Genomic DNA, 24,312 nt, shown 5'->3' on the forward strand with positions numbered 1-24,312 from the left:
CCCTGTTTTCAGTGCATGCATTTGGGTCACAAACTGGGGATTCTGGCACTACACTTTTGTTAATTTCTGGACATGAAGGAATGCAGCATTATTTTGGTTGTAGTATCAAAAGCAATTGCCTATTTACTTCACTATATTACAAGTGGTCCCTTTGTTCAATGGATACCACATGTGTTTGCTGCCAAGTTCAGGGTCTTAACATGTTGCTCCAATGTATCATTTGAAGACTTCGGTGCCATCTACTAGATCATTGTGTTATGGGGCCAAGGAAGGGCCAGCAGGGTAAAGGCAATTTATAACCCACATTGTGACATCAATCTAACCTAGCAACCTCCTTAGCAACACTGCCAAAGCATCACAATGTGGCCCCCATCACTCAGATGATATGAAGATAGCAGCATTGTTAGGGTGGGAGGCTGCCACTTTGGCCTAGCAACAAACAACTGCCTGACCTTGGGATCTATTGAAAGCTGAGAAGCCAAGCAGAACAGAGAGAGCACCACCAAATGAACCCCCCCGCCCCCCCGGGTTCCTGCCTGTTTCTTTTATTTAACCTAAACAAATTCTTCAGTGAAAAAATATGGCTATCCATCCCGACAGTCTGCATGTGTATATTCAAGATTGCCTTTCCATATTGATCGGTCTTCTGCATTGTGATTCTGAAATCTTAAAATCAGTACATACACACCAGGAAAAATAATCACTGGAAAAAATTCTCAGTGGTGACAAACAAGTTAAATATTATTATTACAGTGTACTAGCTACACTAGCTCTTATATTTCAGGTGCTGAGCATTGAGCTCTAGCAGCTGCAAAGAGGGTATTTGCCCACATAAGAAAGCCAGTTGTAACCAGTTTGTGTATAAGCATTCTGTCACTTAAAATAACTAAATGGACATAAATCACAGGTTTTCCTCTTCTCTTTCCTCTTGTTACTTATTCAAATGAGCCCCCTACACATGCCATTGTGTCAATTCTTCTCCACATGCAGCTGCGGATGTAAGGTAACATTTTTCTCTTTCGCTTATACACACACACACACATACACATTAAAGCGTAGAATCACTTTAATATCTGCTACTGTACATCCCCTGTTGGGAGGCTAACTATATTCTGGAGAAAGACGACCTAATTGGTCTTTTCAGTAGCTAACAATGATATTCCTAAAATGGGGAGGAGGGGGGTTGTATTTTTAAGTTAAATGCCACTTCTTAAAGTGTGGCCACACTTACAATGATTTGACAGGAAATTGAGAGAGAAACAAATACTAATTATAGGGAAAAAAGTCAAAGAAATGTTCTGAGAACTATGTATTTCTAGACAGGTGGCGCTGAGTCAATATGAGACGCTGCATATTCTCCGGGAGACTCAGCTTCTAGCCTGGTACAGAAGCTAGCCTTCTAAGTGAAATTCAGCTAGTAATATCAACCCAGCAGCCCTTCCCAGTGAGTAATAACCCATCTTCTAACAAAGCCACCTTGTACTCTGGCTAGTTCAAGGACCAAGTTAGTGAGGACAACTCACCCCCTCCCCCACTTTAGCTGGCCAGTTCAAATTGCAGCTGCCTTTACCCTGTTTAGCATTCGAGAGAAACAGATGACTTTAATTTGCAGCAGCAAGACATGTCATGACAACCATTACATCTTCGTAAGTGTGAATTGTTTCTGACAAGGAAATTCACACTTGTACAAACTGTGTGTTTATATATATATGAGAAATCGCTACATCTAATTATAAATATTTGAAAGGGAATTTCTTTGAGCATTTAATAATTTCCATTTGGTTACGTTTGTTTTATTTAACACGTGGTAATCATCTTCAGTTTATAACCTGTTTTAAGAGAGTAGCCACAAGTCACAGTCAGTTGCACATTAGTGGTAGACTTTAAAGGATTAATATAGTTAAACTTAAAAGCTGACTTTGGTGATATTGTAAAGTGCTTGCATAAGACTGAGGTGCCTTACTATAGGCAACAGTTAGCATAGGTTTCATTGTGGTATATTGCATATGTTTATTGGATCAAATTTTGGCTCTGAGCCCTGGCAAACTCACTGAACTTAAGAGGGTTGGTTGTATGATGTGACAGAGAGCAGAATTTGATCCATTATGTGCTTCATAAAGTATATACGTTATATGAATTTAAAATGGGTTCACACAGGAGCCGAGGCTGGGAGAAATCTCTCGCGTCATTTAGTCCTGTTTCAGAAACTACCAGAGTTTTTAAATTGGAAAACTGGCTAATTTGGTAACAGTGAGCCCAACTGCATCACCCTACAGAAAAGTCCACAGCAGGGGCTTCTTGCCCTAGGAGTGAGAGTTTCCTCCAAACCCTCCTGGGAAGTGATGGGAGGAGGGTATTAGCCAAGGAACCAGTGGGTTTAACGCCTATCCCTGCAAATCAGCTGGGATTTACACAGACCCTGGGGGAACTGCTGCCTCTCCAACTCCATGGCTTCCTAGCCCCCGCCGCCGGGCTCCCCTGCACATTGTCACTTTCCCTAGACACAAAAATGTCAATATAACCTCTAGCTCTCTTACTTTTCCGGGCTTAACAGGGAACAGGATGCATCCCCCTGGCCCCAACCCTGGCCTTCCCGCTCAGAGCCTGCCCCCTCTTTGGCCCCCAGAGCGAGGGGAGGGACAGTGCCACAGAGGTAACTGAGCCCCCACACTCTGTGGGATGGAGTACGCCTCCCTGCCTGGACTGCAGAGGGATTTGGGGCATCGTGTAGTTTATATATTTTCCCCATGTATGGTAATCTGGCAAACTGTAGTAGATAACATGTGCAATGCACTTTGTAAAATATATGAGAAGCATCTTATCTCCCCACCTAGTACTCAACACACAGCACTTCTGCATAATACTCACACCATGGGCAGTCTGAGCTCTCTCGTTCCAGTGTTGGTATTCTCTGGGGGCTCCGAATCTGGCTAGGGCTGTTTTCTCTAATTGCCAGTGCAGTGCCATTCACGAGCTAAAACTCCAGTGTGATGAATAACAAGAGGGAGAACCAGCGGGACCCAGACACCAAGAGGGTGACTTGCTCTCTGTGCTTGCGATTATTCAGTATGGTTCATTCCTTTCCAGCTTCTGAAACAGAGTAATTGGGGCAAAGACCAAAGTCAGGAACACCTGCTCAGAAGAAGGATAAAAGATTCCTTCATGAATCCATTCAAGAATGAGGCGATGTTTTCAGGTGACAGATATTACGCATACATTTAACTTTTTAGAAATCTGTAAATTTAGATTGTTTGTAACAACAATGGATTTTTAAACAAAAAGATAAATTAATCCTTAGAAAATTAAATCTTTATCTCATGCTCTCAAAATTGCTGGTTCCCCCAGAGTGACATGAATGAATCTGGGCCATTGAAGCCAAAAGGAATTACTTATATTCTACGGAGGGAAAATAAAATCCCGTGTCTCTATTGAAGGCCAACATCAACCTGAGAAATAATTAATTTCTGGGGCAAAGATGAGGGAGGAAATCTAGAAAAGCTTGGGATGTTTGGATCTGGAGTCTTTGGTTGATTCATTAAAGGCAGGGTGGCAGGCCCAGAATCTGAATCCAATTCAGCTCCCAGATTTAGGTTTGCAGCCATCTCTGGTGTACAGCATGTTAAGCCCATATGTAAGCCTAGGAAGATGCAGCATCACTTGAACACATACGTGCTTTCGGGGTGGAGGGGGAAGCAATCCAGCATTTGAGAGAGGAATGTGGCTATATATAAATATAAGGATCCTCAGTGCCTGTGGCTGTAGTTAATGCCAAGGTCAACTTTTTCAGCTGACACTTGTGCCTTCAGACTGGGTGAGGTGGGGGGTGTTAGTTGTATTGTGCAATGAAGCCACAAGATGTCAGGAGACTGCTGCTCTGATTCACTAACGTGTTAGCTGGGTATAGAGTGTTTTAAGGGATGAGAAGAGGCTGCAAGGTTTTATCCTAATTTTTAGAGCTGGCCTAATTCTTAACTATGTTGTCCGGCCTAGTTCCCCGCACTCCTTCTGTTTCTCAGTGCAAAGCAGCGAGCAAACAAATGAGAAATTGTCCATCTTGGGATAGCTGTTCTCAGCCCCTTATTTCCACAGCTTGCTGACTTCCTACCTGTATGTTTCTAGGCATGTTTCTTCCTTTTTAACTGTACTTTGGTTACTGGTGGACACTTCCATTTGAGATCCTGTCAGTTGTGGCATATTACACAATCATTGACTAACCCACTGTTTTAAGCAACCTGCTTCGTATTCACTTACAGTTCCACCATGTGAAATTCAAAACTGGGCTTGTCATGTACAAGAGAGCAGCAGTTTGCTAGAATAATCACATTAATAAAAATTTGAACACAAGTTTACAAACTGGTCATGAAACTGTGCCGGGACTTGCGTCCGAATTCATCATGTTGTGCCTGAATGGCGTTAAAAATAAAGGAAAGTGAATAATGTGTATTTCCCATAGGCAGCATGTGTCCTTCTAGTGAGAACTGTGATGCCAGATAACACCCTGAGTGAAATGTGAAAATACTGCAGGATTCTGCTTAGGGGATAAACCCTTTCCCTGCAGGTAGAGTGCATTCATTTGGGGCTTATTAGCTGTTTGTGCCTAAGGTAGAGTGCAGTTTCTGTCCATAATTCACAATGAGAAATGCCCTGTTTGCATGGTTCAATCCCTATGCAGTAGTTAGGATTCGGGTAATTGCTGTTCCTTGCACAGAAATTACACATGGGCCAAGAGAAAGCATTCCTTTTAATCCAGACTGATCACAGAGCTAACATCTGGAATTTTTGCGCGGCATTATCCAAGAGAGCACTAATAGCAACCATTTTGTTGCTTTCTATCAGAGCAAGAACAAAATGGTGGCCTGGAAAACCTGCCTCTTCTCTCTCTCACACACATACATTCAGATATGCACTTGTCTATACATGCAGAGTGAAACCCTCTTATAGAGAAGTCTTTTTTTCCCACAGAACTGCCTTACTGTAAGCAGAGGTTCATTGTAACCAGGACCTGCACAGTGCAGGGTGAGAAACAATCTGGGACCTTCCGGGCCCAGTTCTCCACTGCTTTGCTCCCTTTGTAAACTGCTCACACCTGTGCAGACTGGCTGCAAACTGCTGCTGTTCTGAATTGGTAACATTTTACATTCATTTTGCACAGGTGTAAATGGTGACACCAGGGACAAGGCAGCAGAAAGCCACTCCCACATTCTACCATGCTATAACTCAAGTTTTACTACAGGAAGAGGTGTACAAAAGATCATCCCTCTTAGGCAATCTCCTGCCTTAAGGTACCTTCCCTTATATATTGAGTCTGGTTCACCTGGCTGTTACATCAGTTTTATGACAGCGTAACAACTTTGACTTAAATGGAGCTACACTGATTTAAATGGAGTCATACCAGTATAAAGCTGGCGTAATGGAGTGGTGAATCAGGCCCATTGAGTACAGCTGAACTCCGTCTTTGAAGACTAACTGTGCTCACTGAGTCTCTCAATCCCTTGAGTCATCACAAGTCAGGTTTCGCTGTATATCTAACTTCCCTAAAAAGTGCTCGTTCTGTGGATAAAACTGTGCACGTATGCACCAGTTATTCCTTTCACATTGCCCCGCAGCTACCCCATTCCTGTCACATGAAATCTCGTGTGCGATTTTTTGTGGTTGCTGAAGAAGTTCATTTAAAAAGAAAGTGAAATAATCTGTTAAAATGATCATTCGGATTTGAAAGTAGTACAGTGTTCTGAACCCCTTGACTGCTTTGGGTGCACACACCAGGTACGTTCTTGATTTTGCTATGTGCCTTGCTGGCTGGATCTAGCTGGCTCACCATGCAGGTCATGGTCTTTGTCTTCTGACTCTGGCCCTAGAGCTGGCTGGATACTGGATGAACGGAGTGAGGCCTCCTCTCTGAGGTCAAGCAGCCGGTGTGAGCAGTTGCATGCCCCCTGGCTCATAGCTATCTGTATGCAACCCACAAGTGAAACAACTAGACCATGGTCTCTTATGATGCTCCCTAGCCAAGACATAACTGACCAGTTTGCAGCTTAGCATGGCTCTTTGTTAGTATCCCCTACTGATCCCTAACACACACCACCACTAAATAATACTTCACTCTAATTATTCCAAAGGCATTTAAGGCTAAGCATGAAATGTTTTTCCTCCTATACCTTCTCCTCCCCATTTTTTAATCTGAAATGTGGGCTACATAGGTTAAGACAGCAGCCATTGGTTAATGGGGGCTCCATAGGTTAATGGCAGCCATTGTGCAGGCTTCATGCACTTGAAATATTCTTACCATATTGGAGTACTGGGACAGAACTGAGGGTATGGCTACCCTACATCCACTTCAGTGACATAACTACGATACTGCCACTGTGCTGCTATAGTACCATCATGTAGATATCTCCTACATCAACAGAAAGGATTTTTCCACCGATATAGTTATTCCTCCTGTCCCCCAGGCAGTAGCTAGGTCAATGAAGAATTCTTCTGTCGACCTAGCTGCAGAACTCAGGACGCTAAATTTTTTCACGGCCCTGAGCAAGGTAGCGAGGTCAATGTAATTTTTAAGCGTTGAGCAGGCCTCTGTATAAAAGCATGAGTGCCGGAGGTTTGGAACTCTGAAGATGAGGGACAACAATCTCTGTTTTTCTGGTCGTAAATGACAATGTTACAGCTGCAATTTTTTACTTATTTTTGACACTGCTGATGGCCTATCAGGAGGTCAAAACATATGGTGAAGCCAGGATTATTCAGTATAAATTATTAGTAGGAAATATTTGGGGAAAAGAGGAAGGTGTTATGGAAAGAGATAATGTAATACCAGGGGTCAAGCCGGTCAAAGGACAGATCAGTGGTCAGAGTTCACACAAGAGGTCCGACAGGCAGGAGATCCAGTCCAAGAGGAAGGTACAACAAGGCAGTTGGCAGGGTCAAGCAGGGTCCAAATAGCTGCTAGCAGGCAATGGCTTGTTGTTCACACAAGGCCAGAAAGAAAGCAAGAAGTTTATATATGGTCACCAGCCAGTCAGGGTGAAGACCATGTGCCCAATCAGGAAGCAGATCGCAGAACCCTAGAAACTGGCCCATCCAAGTCTGGGAATTCCCTGGTATGTAGTCAAGTTGGTGTGGCATGATGGCCCAGGCTACTTCTCAAGAACCCCATGGGTCTGGGCTCAAGACCAGAGTCCTGACCGATTGGCTAGGTAAGGGACTGTGGCACTGTAGCTGTGCCAGCATAACTCTGTTGTGTAGATGCAGCCTACAGCAACAGCCGGGGTTTTCATGTCGCTGTAGGAACACCACCTCCCTGATCAACATTAGTTAGGCTGATAGAAGCATTCTTCAGCCAGCCTAGTTGTGTCCCCAGTGGGGGTCAGGCTGGCATAGCTACACCAGGCAGGAGTGTGAATAGCTATGTTGACCTAAATTTTAAGTACAGACCAGTCCTTAGTTAGAATCAGTCACCTAATGGCATGAAATGCTTTCTAATCAAGTATCTGATTGATCAATTAATGGATTGTTCAATCCATCACGGGCAGTGGCCATTCAAGTATGGGTAGCCAGGACTAGCCTGTGCTGCTGGACTTCACTAGTATTGTTACACAAGCTATCTCTGATCTATCTTTCTCTAGTGCTGCTGCAGTCACACCTCCAGACTGCAGTGGAGACATACCCTACAGTGAATGAGAAGTATACACAGTGTTAAAATGACACCTACTTTGCCAGAGCAACATGAAGAAATCTGACACATGGGATAGTTTATCTGCATTTGCTTATCTTCCAGTCCCAGTAAGGGTCAATGACAATGGATCTTAGAGTAGGAGGTTTAGATATGGGCTCAGGTCCTTGGTACTGGGATAGACTTTCACCCTTAGGACAGTGGTTCAGTTCTGGGCCCAGTAGTGAATGGAAATAATCCAATTGTTTGTCAGCAGCTTATATGAAATGACTTGTAGGACGTGTCCAATCTTGGCCCCCTTTATGTCAATACCAAAACTCTCATTGATTCCTGTAGGATTGTGACTTCACCTGAACACAAGAATTGTCCTCTCTATTCTAGAGGCTGGTGCTATCTGTCAGGACCGAGGCTCATTAGTGGAGTAGCACGGAGAAGCTTGCACTGTCCCGGTCCATTCTGCAACTGCTGTGGCTAGTAGATTTAGATTTCTAGTGCAACCAACTTAGGATCTTTCACCAGCGCGCAGTCAAGTTTTTTAAAAAAAGCCTCTTCTCTTTTCGTAACTTTAGAAAATATGGACTTTCCAGTTTTTTCCTCTGTTTTCAACCACTGGTCGGGCAACCGATAAACGGGTGGATACCACCAAGTGGAGAGTAGTAAATGCAAGCATTTACGTAAGCCTCTAATCTTGCCCCCGTTTTTGTTAATGTTTCACTGCAGTAAATGGGAATACCCATAGGAGTAAAACTTGCTCTGTTAGTAATGGTTGCAGAACTGGGCTGTAAAGCTTTAGGTATCTACACAATTCAGAACTGCCATGCAGTGGTTCACATCCTGCATTTGGTACTGTAATCAGAGCATTTCAATTAATTAAAATATATGCATATTTTAGTGACAACGTAGGGCATGTAGATTATTTTTACTGTGTTATCTTACACTTGCAAATTCAAGGAACATCAGAGAAGCAAGGAGCGCAGCCCTCACATCTGTTAAGTTTTAGAGACTGTGTATGCTTGTCAAGGTACAGCTTCCCTGTGTTTTGCCACAGCAACCTTATTTCTGTGGTCACCCTGCAGACCACAACTCTGTCAACAAAAGAGCACTGTCACAATTAGGATACCTCAGGAAATTATAGTGCTTCCATTTTATCTTAACAGCACGTTTCCCAAAACCATATGGAGGAAAAGGACTAGCGACAAAGGGATGCCTCTTCCTAGGTGGATCTTGCTTTTATTTCAAAGAGGATTGGGGAATAAAGATAATAGTAATGAGATATGGAAATTGTTACACATCTTAGCAGTAATCTTTTATACGTGCTTGTGTCCCAGGCTCTCGCCTCGGTAAGGTACTGCTTTGGCATGCCAGAATTAGATGTGTGCCATATAGCATGGTCTGCAAACAGACTGGAGAAGTAGGAGATTGATTTCTGTGGTGACCAAAACAAAGTCAGGTGTGCAAATAACTTCATACAGTATTGATAGGTAACATTCAAGCACCTGAACAACTGTGGATTGTATCTCCACTTACAAATGAAGATTCTGATTCTACAAAGCCTGGTTCCCCTTTCTCCTGCTTGATAGTTTTCTAAGTATTTTGAGATCTATTTCTAGTTTCTTGCAAAGAAGCCACTCAGGGTTTTGTAAATTTACAACCAAAACAGAATGTTTTAAGGTTTTTAGATCCCTGGAAATTAACTAGATTCCTCTACTTCTTCTGATTATGTTCCTTCTGTCCCTTTTGAGACCTTCCTTCCCTCGAGCCAAGTGCACAGCTCACTAAGCTGCACATCTCAAGCATTGTGTTTGGAGCCAGACAAAACTTTTCTGTCAAAAGATTTTGAGTGAAAAATGCAGATTCCACAACACTGAAGTGTTTTGCCAATGTATGTTGGTTCGACATTTTAGAAACAAAATATTTTGGTTTTGGGGGTCAAAATAACTTTTTTTTCAAAATTTCCTTCAATTTTTAAAAAATGCAAAAAAAAAAGAGGGCTTGAAATCAGAACAAAATATTTGTTCAAGTCAAAGAAAATTTTCCTTCAGCTTTTCAATTTGCTGAAAAATTCATTTTTGGGTCAACAGGAAATGATTTTTATTTTTATTATTTGTAATTAATCAGAACCGTCTGCAGACCAAAAAAACGTTAGTCACACATCTCTGTGTCACCTTGTCATCAGTGTTGACATTTGCTTGCAGAGAATGTAGAAAATACAGGGAGACTGCAGATTTCCTGAGGATGGAAGTCAAGACTGAATCCAGCTGAGCAGCTCTGCCTAAGCAAGCTACATCACTGGAGCCAACTGAAATTGCTGCAGGCATTCCAAGGTGCAAAGGGATACTTTGTAAGAAAGAAAGAACTCGAACGTGAAGTAATGTCCCTAGGTGAACATTAACAATAACTGGATGATGATGTTGTTTTGACTGAACCAAAAACTCCTAAGTGATTATGTGTAGGATTGTATGATTTTACAGTGCAGACGAGTGACAGGTCAAAAAGAATGACTCTGTTTTTCTGTTCAACAGAGTTTAGATCTAGGCATTAATTTATTGTCTTGAGGAAGACAATACAAAGAAGCAGATTTTGCCAGGTGAATCAGAATTTTCTTTTAAATAGTTGCAAACTATTTTTTCCAAGAAAAATACTGTCATTGTTATTTGATTATCCACTAATAGTATTGTTTTCAGCAATACATCACTGAACTTTGTATTAAATACACTTGTGGGTACAGAATACAGTAATCAAGCACTTTTATTTGTAACTTCCCGGGAATATTCTTCTTGCAAAACTAGCTGACTCAAACTGAGTGCTCACGTGATGATGGATCATTTTAAAAATAAATATTAAAAGAACCTATGTTCCATCCCCTCAACCATTTCACAGAGGAACAAGGACAGCAATGTGTTAGGACTGCAGCATGGAGTAGTGTGGTTTCATGCATCACATTAGCGGAAAAAACAAGTAGACGCCAGCACAATTTGTAAACCAATTACAGCCTCTGGAATTGATGGTCTTGTGCTGCTAACTAGAGTTCTAAGAGAATCAGGTGTTTGACTGCAGCAATGGCCAAACAAGGAGAGACAGTAAATTAAGTGCCATTCAGAATGGCAAAGAGAATATTAAGTTTCTTACTAACAGCGAGTCATTAATTTAAACTTTGAAGTTTTACTTAGAGCACAGAGCAGTATGTAGCATTGTGACCAGTTTGCTGGAAGAAGCAACGACGCTAGATTAAAAAGAAAACTCAAAGTAAAAAAATCCTCTCTTAAATGTAACCTTGGGGCTTGCATTGAAAAGACCACAAACTCAGTTAGCATTTCCCATTGGATCATATGATGTACCTAACCCTGCCTGAAGACCATGCATTATCACAGACATTACTGGCTACACACATGACCTCACCAAAAAAAAAAAGTACTTCTGCAAAAAAGGAAATTTTCCTCATGCAGAAATGGGAACTAGGAGTTTTGCATTCTCCCCAAAAGAGAACTAAGCTTTTCTCTTGCACTAGTGATTGGATTAAGTAATGACTAATTAGATGAGGTCATCACATTTGATGTTGTCACATACGGACAATATTTATGGAGAATTTGCTCATTCTAATTAACAAAGTAGAAATCGTTTCATTTTCCTGAAATTAAGAGCCTTGAATTTGTTCCACTTTTGATCTTTCTTTGGTGGCTATGTTTGCTTTACATTAAAATAACTTCTAACATTCCCATTAAGGATAATCCCTCCAGAGCCACAGTATGACATTTCTATATTAATCTTTTAAGCATTTTAGAAAAGCAAGGTTTCATGTTTTAATAATCACAGTGTTTTTCTCCAAGGAGTTGTAAAAATTTATGGGGCCTTTCTATCCTATTTGACTTCTACATCTTTAGAGTTTGGTGCTAATGGCCCATTCAGCCAGCTTACTCTTTGACTCCTTTTTTATTTCTTTTTCATCTTCTTGCAAAAGAAAAATTGCTTCCATGGCGTACGCTGTTGCAGATCCTATTCAAGTGGTAAGTAATTTCAACCCAACTAGGTGAAAAAAATATAGTTTACCCTCATCTCAAAATCACTGGATGGGGGGTGTGTCTTCACTGTACATATGTGCATATAGACCCTTTAATTCTTAATTACAAAGGTGCAGTGGCTTACTTTTAAAACAAGATCAACAGATTTCCATGCATTTTTTATTAGGGCTCTGTCTTTTTTTTTTTTTTTTTTTTTAACATCTTTTCTCATTTTCCTTAAATCTCAGAATCTCACTCCTGGATTCTGAGTAGCAAAGTAACAGGAATAGATGCCATTTATTTGTTTATTGTGATATTTTAAAAGACTAAAAGAAGTGCTTCTGCAATACCCCTAAGAGCTTTCACAGGTGCTAAAATGTTGCACACAAAATTTTAAAATACAGAAAATCATTCAAGCCAACGAAATCCAGCCATTCAATGACACCCCACCTTTCCAAATAGCCAGGAAAATACATTGTCTCAGCAGCGTGCCCTGAAGGTCAACACATTTAAGCCATTTTGGACCAAAAGGGAGCAGTAATTCCAAAATGGAAGGAGAATGGCTTGCCAGCAACTCCCTGTTACATAAATCAAGTGGGCTCTGGCTCAATTGCCTCTGGTGATCGGTAGGTGGAACTTGCTCTCCTCATCTCCATCTTATTTTGATTGAACTTCAGCCAGTTATCCTTCACCCATGACACAAGACTCAGTTGCACTAGCACAATTAGTTAACATGAAGGTATAGAAGTGAGTGACATCAACCCACAGATGCCGCCACCAGTCATGTCTCCATTCTATCTCACTTACTTGCCCCACATATATACCGAACAAGAGGGTTGATAAGCTGGAACCCCGCAGCATCCTGTAGGACAGCAATGAACAGTTTCCTGGTACAATCTTCTGAGACCTAATTCTGACTGCAGGTGAGTCAACATCACCTCATGATTAGCAGTACTAAAGGCAGCCGAAACATCTAATACTATCGCCATGGACTCTTCAGAAGACCATTGACCTGTGTGGTAAGTGTAGTTTCTGAAGCATATTCACTACTGTAACCCTACTGGCATGGGTCTAGAACAGTAGTTTTCAGCCTGTGGTCCGTGCATCCCTGGGGGTCCACAGACTATGTCTAAGATTTCCAAAGGGATCTGCACCTCCATTTGAAATGTTTTAGGGGTTGGCAAATGAAAAAAGGTTGAAAACCACTGAACTAGAAGATCTGAAGCAGCTTTTATTAATTATTATTATTATCACCATAGTGCCATAGTGTTGTTATACCATTCCAGGTGTGAAGGGCCCTTGTTCACCTGCATACTGGAAGCAAGAATTTGTCCACATTTGTGGAATAATGAGGATAATATTTACTGCCCTGTATCTTAGAAGGCTGTCTGCTTAGAAGGCTTAGCTACTGTCTGCTGAAAAGCACTATGTAAATGCTACATTTTATTTATGATACAGAGATATATTTTTTGCAATTATTGTTCATGATGTCAACATTGTGTTTCTCTCTCTCTCTTTCCTACATCAACTTTTATCTTTACTCAGGTTTTAGATTAAGCAGAATATCACCTGGCAACATGTTATACAGTTTGCAAACATTACACCAGGGAAATGTGTTAGCATAAAGAGTTAACATACTCTACCCCTTCTCCCCTGCAGAGATCCAAGCTGAAAGCCTGCTGAGCACCTCTTGCTGCAGTTACTTTACTAACAGCCTGAAACTATGGTTGTGATAAACCAGTACGCAGCGCTCCATCCTCCCCTGCGTCTGAACTCCACTTTGCACAGGAAGAGGGGGAAATGTAAGGCAGCCAGTTACAGCTCCCTGATTCTGCACCAGCTTGGCCCCAGCATCAGTTAGAGCCGGGGTGGCTTTACCGTGGGTTCAATTGCACCCACAGAAATCACACAACCAAGGGTGCCAAATCTAAGTGGCACTGCAACCCCATGTGCCAGGTTGCAATGCCTGAAGTGGCGAGCCAGGCCCAGCCTTGTGGGACAGGAGGTGCCACTGTTGGGTGAGTGCAGAGAGGGCTCACTGTCCTGCCCTACCACACCCCATGGCCTTCCTCCACCTCACCAGGCCAGGATTAGGATTGCAGTGCCTGGAAAGTGGGTGCTGCTGGGGGTGGTCAGTGCCCTCCTTCATTACAACTCAAAATTATGTCCAAGAAGCTATTATCTGATTTACTGCAATTACACTAGAGTTTAGTACAGTGCACCCATTGAGTCAGGAGACTTCGTTCTCCCCTGGTTAGAGCAAACTGAGGGAAGCTTTATCTTACACCACTAACATATGATCCCTAATAGAGGGTACAGGGACCACACTGCATGGCATATGCTTTGTGTGCCTTCTTCAGCTTCTTAGCAGTTCACGTTGTACTTGAATTGTCCTTCAAGCTTGAACAATGTGAGGGCAATGCCACGTTCTTTCTGTCTTAAAGAAAAATAGAATACAAATCTTAATGAGAGAAAAGAAAAAATTAATAACTGGAGTTCTGTCCTCATGCTATCAACCCTGGACTGGTATCCCACACCCAAAGCCAGTCGGACAGCCACACTAATACCACAGTGCCAACACAGCCCGTCAGCAGACTAAACCTTTCCAGGCGCTCATAACCAGTCTTCTTTCTGTCTGCAACTGAATAAAACCCCAATCCCTTTATTCTTTGTCCCCTGAACTATAGTCACCTTCCCAGGGACACCTGCGGGAGGTCCACCAGAGCCGTCTGCTGCCCTCCCGGTGACCAGCAGAGCACCCCCCGCGGCATGCCGCCCCAAGCATGCGCTTGGCATGCTGGGGCCTGGAGCCGCCCCTGTCACCTTCCATTACACAGTATGAAATGACTTGCAAGGCTTTCCATGGTGATCAGCATTAATCACAGAAAATGACTTTCAAAACTGACCTTACGTGTTTATAACTTCATTTAAACCACATCCAACACTGGGCTGGATTCTCCTCTGACATACACCAGGGTAACTCCATGGATGCCAGTAGAGTTACTCCTGATTGACACCAGTAACAGTGATCTCAGGATCAGATGGGAGGGTGATTTTTGGAAGACAAGAAGAAAACATCAAAATCAACAGAAGGGAAAGTCTCAGTGAAGCTATTTTCTCCTTTGTCAGGTGCATTCAGCTGCCTCAGACTCTCAAATTAGCAGAGCATCTGGTAGAGTAAGGCAGTCTGGCCTCCAAGGCAAATCCTCTGCCAACATAAAGCAACACATACTCCACACCCATATTTTTGCATTAACATTTTAGGTCATAATAAACACATTCTGCTCTGGTGCCAAACAAGATGACTCACGGTTGGTACAGAGGCTTGAATCCTCAGTCAGTGCCGTCCTGTTGGCAAAAGGACATATGGATTTTATTAGCATTCAGCAGACTTTGTTACTGTTAGCCATTAGGTGTTGCTGACCTGCCAATGGGCACTTTCACAGGGGGAGAAGTAGCCACTCGGTAACTGTCACCCGCTCTTGTCAGTGTGTTTGCACATTACGTGTTTTAATTCATATGAAGGTGCAGGAGACTGAACTCATTGCTGGGCATGGAGTAGCTGCTCTGTCCTCTTTAGCACCTGCTGCAGGCAATCGCTCTCTTCCTGTGCAGGTCTCTTTTCCCGCGACTTGACCCACTGGACAGGTAAAAGAAAGTCCAACAGGAAATCCAGTGTCTTTACACCTAGTCCGCTCCACCTCTTGGTCCCGTGGTCTTCACACTCTTCTCTCAGGGCTTTAAATTGTCCTTGCTCCCTCATGTCAGGGGGCTTTGCAGCACCTTCCTGCAGGGTGGTAGGGGAACCCAGGCTCACCCACTACACTGGGTTCCAGTCCAGGATCCTGAGGACAAACAGCCATGTTTTGCTCCATCAGACAACTCACCATTGCCTCCCATGACTCCTTCCTACCATTAGCCATCTACAGGCCTTCCCCCCCAACCCCTTCCTGAGCATTTTGTGACCAGAGCACCCCCCAAGACTTCTTCCCAGAGGTCCAGTTTCTACCCTTGTGTCAGGGCCATGCACAGGAGCTTGCTCCAATCCTGCGTCTTCCAGGTGTCTTTTCCCCTTTCACCCCAGGCTTCCTGCTCACCTGCAGGAGCCTTCCTGGTCCCCACAGGTCTCTCCACTCTCTGCTACCAAGACGGTGACTGGTCACAGCCGAATTCTTCTCTCTCCTTACAGCCGGCTTCTGTTCCTGACTTCCTCTCTTTATAGCACCAACCAGATCCTCTCCAGCTGGGTTTAATCCTTAATTAGGCCTGACCCACCCTCCAGGTGCAACCAGGTGATTAACTGACCTCTCAAGACAACATTAACCCTTTCACCACCTGTATGGAGTAGACTCCATTGCAAAGAGTAACACAGAGGATCCAGGAAAAAAGTTGATGGAAGAGAGTCAGATACAGATTATGGATGAAATTCTGATTCCATTGAAGGCAATGGCAAAACTCCACAGAGTCCAGGATTTCACCCTACAGGTATATAATGAGACAGAGAAAGTGATGTTTGCATCTCTATGGATATTAAAAAGCAGCTTTTGCCATGCAGCTGCAGTGCAATATGTCCTAACATGCCAGGATCCTCTTTGCATGTAATTGAACCTAATAGAATTTTCCTTGTTCCTCTCATCTGTATCTGGTGACTATCTTCTTCACCATCTTAATTCAGAAAACTGCTTTGGATTGTCCTGGATCTTTAATTCTGTTCTGGACAATTTTCCCCACCCTTTTTGCGCTTGTTATTGAATAGCCTTATGAGGGCTCTTCTTGTTGGCTACATCTTCACTGCAAGATAGGTGTGTTTGTACAATGAGTTAGCCATCTCCATGTGAAACCCTAGAGCAGACACGCACAGGTAGTTTTTACCTCAGACTAGTTAGTCAAGATCAACCCCAGGTAGGGGGGTATAAGGTTGACCTCCACTAGATACATTGAAGTAAAAACTGCCTGTGACATGTTTCCAGTCGGATTTTAAACTAAGGCTACGTCTACACTACAGCACTTACAGTGGCACAGCTTGTGGTGGAGTGGAGATGCTCTAAGCTGACAAGAGAAAGCTCTCCCATCAACATAGTGCTGTTCACACCGGCACTTAGGTCAATATAACTGATGTCACTCAGAGATGTGGATTATTGACACCCCTGATGTAAGTTATACTGATGTAACCTGTAGTGTAGACAAGGTCTGAGATAGCTAACCCACTGCAAGAACACATCTCTTTTTGCAGTGCAGACATAGACTTTGGGTTCCTCTTCTGGAATAAATTCCATTTCTTCCATCACACTTACACCGGCAAATGAGCCATCTCATACCATTCTGCAAGTAGGTTCCAAAGCATTCAGGCAAAACCATTACTTTAAATTCTACCTAGACACCAGCTGGCAACCAGTGTACTGTTCTCCAATACATGTTACTTCATAATGCACTCCTACTGTTGGAATTGCTTCCTTGACCATCTTATCTACTTTACCTCCATCTTCTGATAGGTTAATCTTTCAGCATGCAATCTTAATTACGCATATAAGCAGCACACACATTCATACACACACAAAGTAAAAAGCATTTATGTACTGTTGTATTTGCTTTTCTAATATTTATTTCTAACATGTAGACAGAGAGAGATTAATTCTAAATTACATATAATCTGAAAATCTACTCCACAAGTATTTCAGAAGACCTGCATTTTAACAAGCACTTGCTGGTTCTATGGTTTGTTACAGACAATGTAAAATACTACTTAGTACTCCTATCTTAGCAATAAATAATAACATAAAAACTCTAACCAAAGATGTTATAAGTACAAAAATAAAAGTAGAACTGAACAAATCAGTCTGAAATTTGTACACACACTTACTGATCACTTGTCTTCCGCCTGTGATATTGTGTACCCATAGTCTAATGGAGATGCACCACTGCACAGACTATAACCACTAACATGGCAGACATAGGTATTTTGCAGTGCATTAATAAAATGTTTGGTGTAAAACAAAATAACTCATCTTATAGCAATACAACTGTCCCTCCTTCTCCCACAGAAACTAAAATAATATATCACTGTGTATATGATATTGAACTGTTTGCAAAGAGAATCTTCCAAATCTGAACCAGTGCTGGACCGTGCCACAGAGTTTACAGCTGGGCAGACAAAAACAATAGCTCTGAGAGGTTGGACCTAACCAATTCATCTCTTCACTAGATAGCTCTGGATTCATATTATGTTTTCAGTAAAGTTTTCTTCTAAATTAAACACGTCTTTCTTCAAAACGTGTGTTTTGCCTTTCAATTCCATTGGAACAAAGCTGCATGAAAAATGAAAGTGGAATTCCAGCGCTGTCTAGTATGTAATTATTAAAGAATTTTTTTAGAGGTGGAGGTTTTTATATGCAAGGGTAAAAAAGTAATTTTCCTGCAAGCGTCCATCAACTGCAATCATAATTTGAGCAGCAATAACCCACAAAAAGGGGTGGGAAATTGAAATAACCTAATTATGACGAGGTCTTAGTGAGAATAGTCTAATAGTGCATAGATGTATTTACAGCTGAAGAGATGGAGAAGCTTTTCAGATACATCTTGGCATAAAACACAGTCTCCTTCGTGGCCATTCTGGAGTGTCTGTTGTTGAGTGGATTAGTGACTATGCCTTCCAGAGGCTCATGGTCTGATTGTAGAAGGACTTCTTTGTCAGACATTGGTTTGACTACATCGTATACTCTATTACCAACAGGTCTTTTTTCACTTGAGCATAATTTGCACAGTTGTCTAGGTCAGAACTTCAGTATCAATGCCTAAAAAGATGCATCTTTCAGTTGCTCGTAGGCAATCTTATGTTCTCATCCTCATATCATTAAGAAACAGTTTTTTCAGTGGGACTCTTAGTCTTGTCCCATTCGGGATGCAGTAAATCAGGCAGCAGACCATGCCTAGAAAATGTTGTAGCCACTTCTTGTCTTAAAAGCTGGTAGGTTAGCTATTGCCTGTATTTTCCTTTCACTCGTACCTTTGGTGGTATGATTATTTGCCCCCATGTACTTTGCTTCCTTTCTAGAACTGCATTTTATTCCGGATTTAGTTCAAAATTTTCTTCCTTTGTACATTTTATACCCTGCCGTCCTTTGCAGTCAGATTATTTTCTGTGTTGCACCTGCAATAAAGACATTGCAATAAGCCAATGAAGTGGCTCTCTTCTACCTCACTGAAAGTTTCACTGCTGGAAAATTTCCCTTGCTGCCTAACAGCAAAAAGTGATTATTTAAATCTGTACCTGCATACGAGGTGCAGAAAGAGAACACAGTACTAGCCGATGTTGAGTTTCACTCACCCATACCCACCCTTTTCATTCACTATTGTAAACAACGGCTTTGCCTGCTAGGTGGCACTGGACATCCACTGTGTTGGGAGAGGTGGTGCTGAATGGCTGTCAGGGCACAGGGGCACACCAGCTCCGGAGTCCTCTTTATTTTCTGCAGTGACATGTTCTTTTCTGTGATGGCTTCACTGCTGACCCACAGGGTAGGGATTCAATTCTACACATCACAGCAATGTCCTCCTGCCTTTTTACCAAGAGCAAAAGCCAGCTATCAGCATAGCTTTGAAAGGCTGGAGGTGCCTTAAAGTCCATCCATGGGTGGCAAGTGCCTTTAAACTCACTACAGCCCTGATAGCCCTCTGAGGTTTCATCTACCAACTCTTGTTTTGAACCTAAATATTTTGCCTGCAGCATCTCCATCTTGTATTTAACATTAAGGTCCACAGATGCTTCTCTGCCCAGAAACAGCGTCACTGAGACATTTAGGAGGAAGGGCTGGAGACTAATGTGAGTAAGGGATATAATTACAGCCAGGTTTACTAGCTCTTCAGGTTCTATTTGGATCTATTAATACACTACTAGGATGAAATTTGTTTGTTGTACTTGCATTGGCTCCAGGGTCTTCAACATATTCACCACGATCCACAGGACAAGGTCAGTGTCTTTGTGTCTGTACAGCACCTGGCATAATGGGTCCCGATCCTGATCGGAGCCTCAGAGGGCTGCTGTAGCATATACATATATTAAAAAATAACGGTTATAAGCACCAGTTTCTGATTGGAATGGTTGTCCTCCTCCAGATATCACTGAGTACCAAACATCTCTCAAAACTTACTCAGATGCGCCACACCATAGTCCCCAGGAACAATCTATTTATGCCAGAGTTGTCGTTCTCATTTGGTCTTGGCCTTGACATTGCTGCTGTCTATGCCTGGGTAGTACTTTTACTTGGCACATGTACCCAATGCTAGACATGCCCACAGTGGGTGTGTTTTGGAGGCACTGTTTGTCTGGATGGCAACATCCATGGCTGTGTGCCTTGTTTGGAGACATCTCTCTTGTATGCCTGTAAGTCTTGTTCCGATGGAGGTGTGGTCATAGCCTGTGCCCCACTTGTTCCAGCAGATACTCAGATATCCAGAGTTTTAATGGAAGATCCTGGTCTGGCTTTCTCATTAGCCCCTCTTTAGCCATATAACTCTTACGTATCTATTAAGATGAACACAGATTTGTGTCCTATCGTAGCATTTTCCACTGTGCCAGCATCCTAATTTATAGATGTTTGTCTCAGCTCCATTAGATATTTGTCCATGTCTCCATTTCCTTTAGAGTGGGTGTGTCCAGAATGGATGGTCCCCAAACCTATGGAGGTTTTGGATGAAAGCAATTTCTAAACTTGGCTAAAATAGCCTCCAGATTTGTCTCTCTTCCCTGCTTAGTTCACATGCCACAAGGATTGGGTATTATCCTACAACTCCTCCAGCACAGCATGGAGTGAGATAACTCCCTGCACCTCTCTAGCTTTTTGCAAGGCCACTAGCTTTAAAATACAGCTGGAAACCACTCCCGTCACCATTTCCCTGTGAGCATTAGTGAAGCAAGAGTCTTGAACTGATCTCTATCTAATTCTCTGTGTCTTGTCTTCACAGTCAGTTCTGCTGTTCTCTCCACTGCTAAGGTTTTCTGCTCTTTACTGAGTGTATGGTGAGAGTACTGCAAGTCCAGACCCTTCTGACACTCTGTTGTGATCTGTCTTATCTTTATTTGTCTATTCAGGCCTCTATGGTGGGACTGAGAGACCTCTGTGGCAAAAACTTTGAACCCCAGGTGAACAACGATGAAAGGAACTTTATTATCAGACAAGGCTAATGTAGGCTGTGGGGCTATGCTGGAGCTTAACTGCCTGGATCTGCACAAGAAGCCCCTGAAATACTTGATATTGCTAGGGCTACCATCAAATTCTCAGAGACATTACAAATTACAAGATCAACTTAATTAACCTAATCGCCCTACCCAATGTAAAAGGGACTTGGGTCCTGGGTGATATTGAGGACTTTGCTTCTTAGAGGCAAAACCCCCTTGGCACAATAATTTCCTCCTTTATTAATAAATATACAACATATCATATAAAAATAAAACATGATCTCACACTTGCAAATATTCCAATTATTTCTATGTGGGAGCAAAAGACTCATATCTAATTGCCATAATATGTGGTCATATATGTTGCTTCATTATTAGAGGTTAATTAGCTAAGTTCTGCATAGCATTTTGAAAATGTGACACATTTGAAAATGTAATACTAAATATTATTCCTATTCAGCATTACATGCATGTTGCTGGCCATGCTCATCAATGTGGAAAAGTTGAAGCTTATCTATCGGTTCACATTTTTTAAATTAAAGCCTTAATCCTAAAATAAATTATGCACATGCTCAATTTAAGCACTTAGTCCCCTTTTGTTCAAGGGAATTACTCTTGTGCTTAAAATTAAACAGGTGTAAGTGCTTGCAGGACTGAGGATGGAAATCCCAAACAACTTCCCCCTCCAATATAGTTCCAATAAATCAAATAAATCTTAAATTCCTATTGACTCCCTGGGGCAAGGGCTATGTCTCTATTTGTGTCTTGTATGATACCGAACACACTGGCGGTGCTTAACTAATAATGGTAATAATAAACTAATAACATACAGATTGCATTGTAAATTTTTCTGGGTTTGCAAACAGCATGAAACTAATTTTTTTAAAAGAAAATCTCAACACGTGTACAGGTTATATTCCCTGTCATTCTTTTACAGACACAGTCTAGATCTCAGTAGGAGAGGAAAAATAGTCTTCACAAATGCCTTTTTAATTACTGAAAATCGGAGCGTGGGTAGCACTATTTAGATTGCCATAACCGAGTGATAGGATTGCGGGGTTGAATTCGGAGGTGTGGGTGGTAGGGGAAGGGGGTGGGGGAAGCCTGCGTCCTTTAATGGGAATTACAAAGCTCTCTGTCCCTCTCTCCCAGCTCCGCTGCTGCAACATTTATTGCAAAAGCAGGAAATTGCTTATTACTAAACTAGCTGGCAAGAGGGCAGGAGCTGATGTGTTATTGGCGCAGCACTTGCTTAGCTGTTGCCTTTTTCTCTCTCTCTCTTTCTCTTCCTTTTTGTTCTTCCCCTTCTCCCTCTCTCTTCCCCCCTCTCCTCCTTTTCTTTTCTCCCCCCCCCCTTTTTTTTCATTTTGGCTTCTATTCAAATGTGGGTCAGGGGTGAGCAGCGCCCAACGTCACAAGCTTGCAAGATGGCGCTGGGAGGAAGGCTGTGAGATGAGGAACAGGCTGGTATAGCCCGAGAGCCGAAGGGGAAGGGGGAGCAAAGCTGCTGCTACCGATGCAATAACAAGACAAAAAGGTAACGAGACAAAGTCGCCGCGGAGGGTCCGGGGCTCGCAGGTCTCCCCGTTCGGGGGCTGGACGCGGCAGGCTCCAGCCCAGCTGCTGCTGCTGCCCGGGGCTCTCCGCCCAGCCCTGCTGCCCCCTGCTCTTTATGTGCCCACTGCATGGGTGAAAGGGGGGCCCACGCACAGGGAGTGGGGGGTGTCCCCTGCCTCGCAGTGCCCGAGCCCGGCAGCCGCTGCGCTCTCCCCCCATGTGCTGCCCCCGCTGCATGGGAAGGGGGCGGGGAAGGGGGTGAATTTGGATGGGTCTCTGGATGGTAAATCGTTGCTATTCGGTCGCAGCGGCTGGAAACTTTTTGCACACCCCCCCGGGTGCTCTGCCCCTTTTGCTCGATGCCTGGCGCTCGGGGGGAGGGGGCACTGGGAAGCTTGCGGCAGCTGCTGCCTGGAGGAGCCCAGGGGGGGACCAGCAGCCCCTGGAGTCGCTGGCTGCACTAACCCCTTCCCCGCCCCCTGCTTGGAGATAGCGATTGAGCCATTCTCGGGCGGGGGGGAGCCGTGCATTGGGGTGGGAGGTGTGTTTTGCCTTTGCCCGTATTGTGCTGGGGGGTGTCCCGTGAATACCCCCCCTCCCCACGGTCCACCTATTTCCACCCCCCGCTCCCGGGGGAGCGCTAAGGAGGGAGATCGAGACGCGGGTGGCAATCGCCGGCCCCGGTGGTTCTTCCCCGCCGCTCCCAGGAGCGCAGGGGCCAGGTTCCCTACCCCCGAGGCTGACCCCTTCACCCAAACGGGCACCCCACCGCTCAGTGGGATCGCATTGAACTTTCGCCCCATCCCCTCCTCCCCACCGCCCTGAGATCAAGGAGGGACGGAGGAGCCGCCGCCGCTGTGTGTGTGTGTGTAGGGGGGTGTCTCTGGCTTTTGTTACCGACTGCACCGTCTCCAATGCAATGGACGGAGCAGAGGATACTACGCAGCCCCACTGTTTGGGGCTCGCTAGGACCCGGCTTCCCGGTGCATGACCCCCCCCCATCCATTTAGTCCCCGAGCTACCTGGGGGGAAGATTTAAAGCCTGGCCAAGCTGCTGTTAAATCAGACCGGAGCGTAACATTTTATATTCTACGGAGTGGGGCTGCTGCCCCCCTTCAGCTGTATCCCCACCCCCACCCCCGGTTACAAAGCAAGACCCGGTGGGATCCCCATGGCTAAGCCGTGAACTCTTCTTTTTCTCAATGGGGGCTCCGAGGCTTACGTGGGCTCTCTCTTCCCAGCTCAATAAGAACTGTAAAAAGTGAGTAAATCTGTTCCCCCAGCCGACTGCTGAATGAAAACCTCTCGCGCCTGGGAAATGACCACGCTCGGCAGCTGCTGCGGGGCGATCGCTAGGAGTAAGGCGCCCATTATGTTCGCTGCAGTTCGGGGCGGGTTGCAAACACCAGTCTGAGTTGCTAGTGACCGGTGCTACAGGGGAGAAGTCAATAATTTACTTCTGTTTGAACTTGTCCCACGTAGAAGTGGGCATCTTAGTGCGGGGCGGAGGGTTTTCCAGCATGTCTGTTTATCCCTTTATCAGTGCTGCCAGCTGGGCGCTCTTATTTGGTCATTTTACAGCAGCGCTGGATACAGTGCATAGAGTGTAGCTAGTCGTTCGTCACTAATGCAAGCAGAGAGCCTTTTATTTAGGCGCAGCTTCCAGTCTTTTGTGTAAATTATAATATACTCTGGGATTTGATAACTTCTGCAAACTTTGCTAAGAAGACTTGCAATTTAGAAACACAACAAAACAGCTACCTCTTGTTACTGAGGGAGCTGTAACTTTGCATTCAATGCCTGTGAGTGTAAGGGTGTATAGCTCTACATAAAATGAATGAATTATATATGAAACCAAGTATGTACCAGAGGGCTACTCAAATCCCACTGGATACTACTTAATTATGGAA

At 43.7% G+C, this 24,312-nt stretch overlaps 1 protein-coding gene and 1 long non-coding RNA gene across 2 annotated transcripts in view; one reads left to right on the plus strand and one right to left on the minus strand.

Moving 5' to 3' along the window:
• Nucleotides 1–384: 384 nt before the first annotated feature.
• HIC2 (HIC ZBTB transcriptional repressor 2) overlaps nucleotides 385–24,312 on the plus strand; it is a 118,614-nt gene continuing 94,686 nt past the window's right edge. Inside the window, exons 1-9 of the mRNA XM_039504772.1 lie at nucleotides 385–1,003; nucleotides 1,320–1,444; nucleotides 3,088–3,196; nucleotides 4,454–4,558; nucleotides 9,868–9,996; nucleotides 11,631–11,676; nucleotides 12,503–12,689; nucleotides 13,330–13,472; nucleotides 22,239–22,382. The gene's annotated coding sequence lies outside the window, so the exon portion shown is untranslated. The remainder of the gene's footprint in view (nucleotides 1,004–1,319; nucleotides 1,445–3,087; nucleotides 3,197–4,453; nucleotides 4,559–9,867; nucleotides 9,997–11,630; nucleotides 11,677–12,502; nucleotides 12,690–13,329; nucleotides 13,473–22,238; nucleotides 22,383–24,312) is intronic.
• On the minus strand, nucleotides 12,935–15,846 carry LOC120386029. The gene is made up of 3 exons (XR_005589493.1): nucleotides 15,768–15,846; nucleotides 14,577–15,515; nucleotides 12,935–14,103 (listed from the first exon to the last, which is right to left on the minus strand). It is a non-coding gene; the product is annotated as an uncharacterized LOC120386029 (long non-coding RNA).

This window comes from Mauremys reevesii, linkage group 18, assembly GCF_016161935.1.
Source record: "Mauremys reevesii isolate NIE-2019 linkage group 18, ASM1616193v1, whole genome shotgun sequence".
In the NCBI taxonomy this organism is placed as follows: domain Eukaryota; kingdom Metazoa; phylum Chordata; order Testudines; family Geoemydidae; genus Mauremys; species Mauremys reevesii.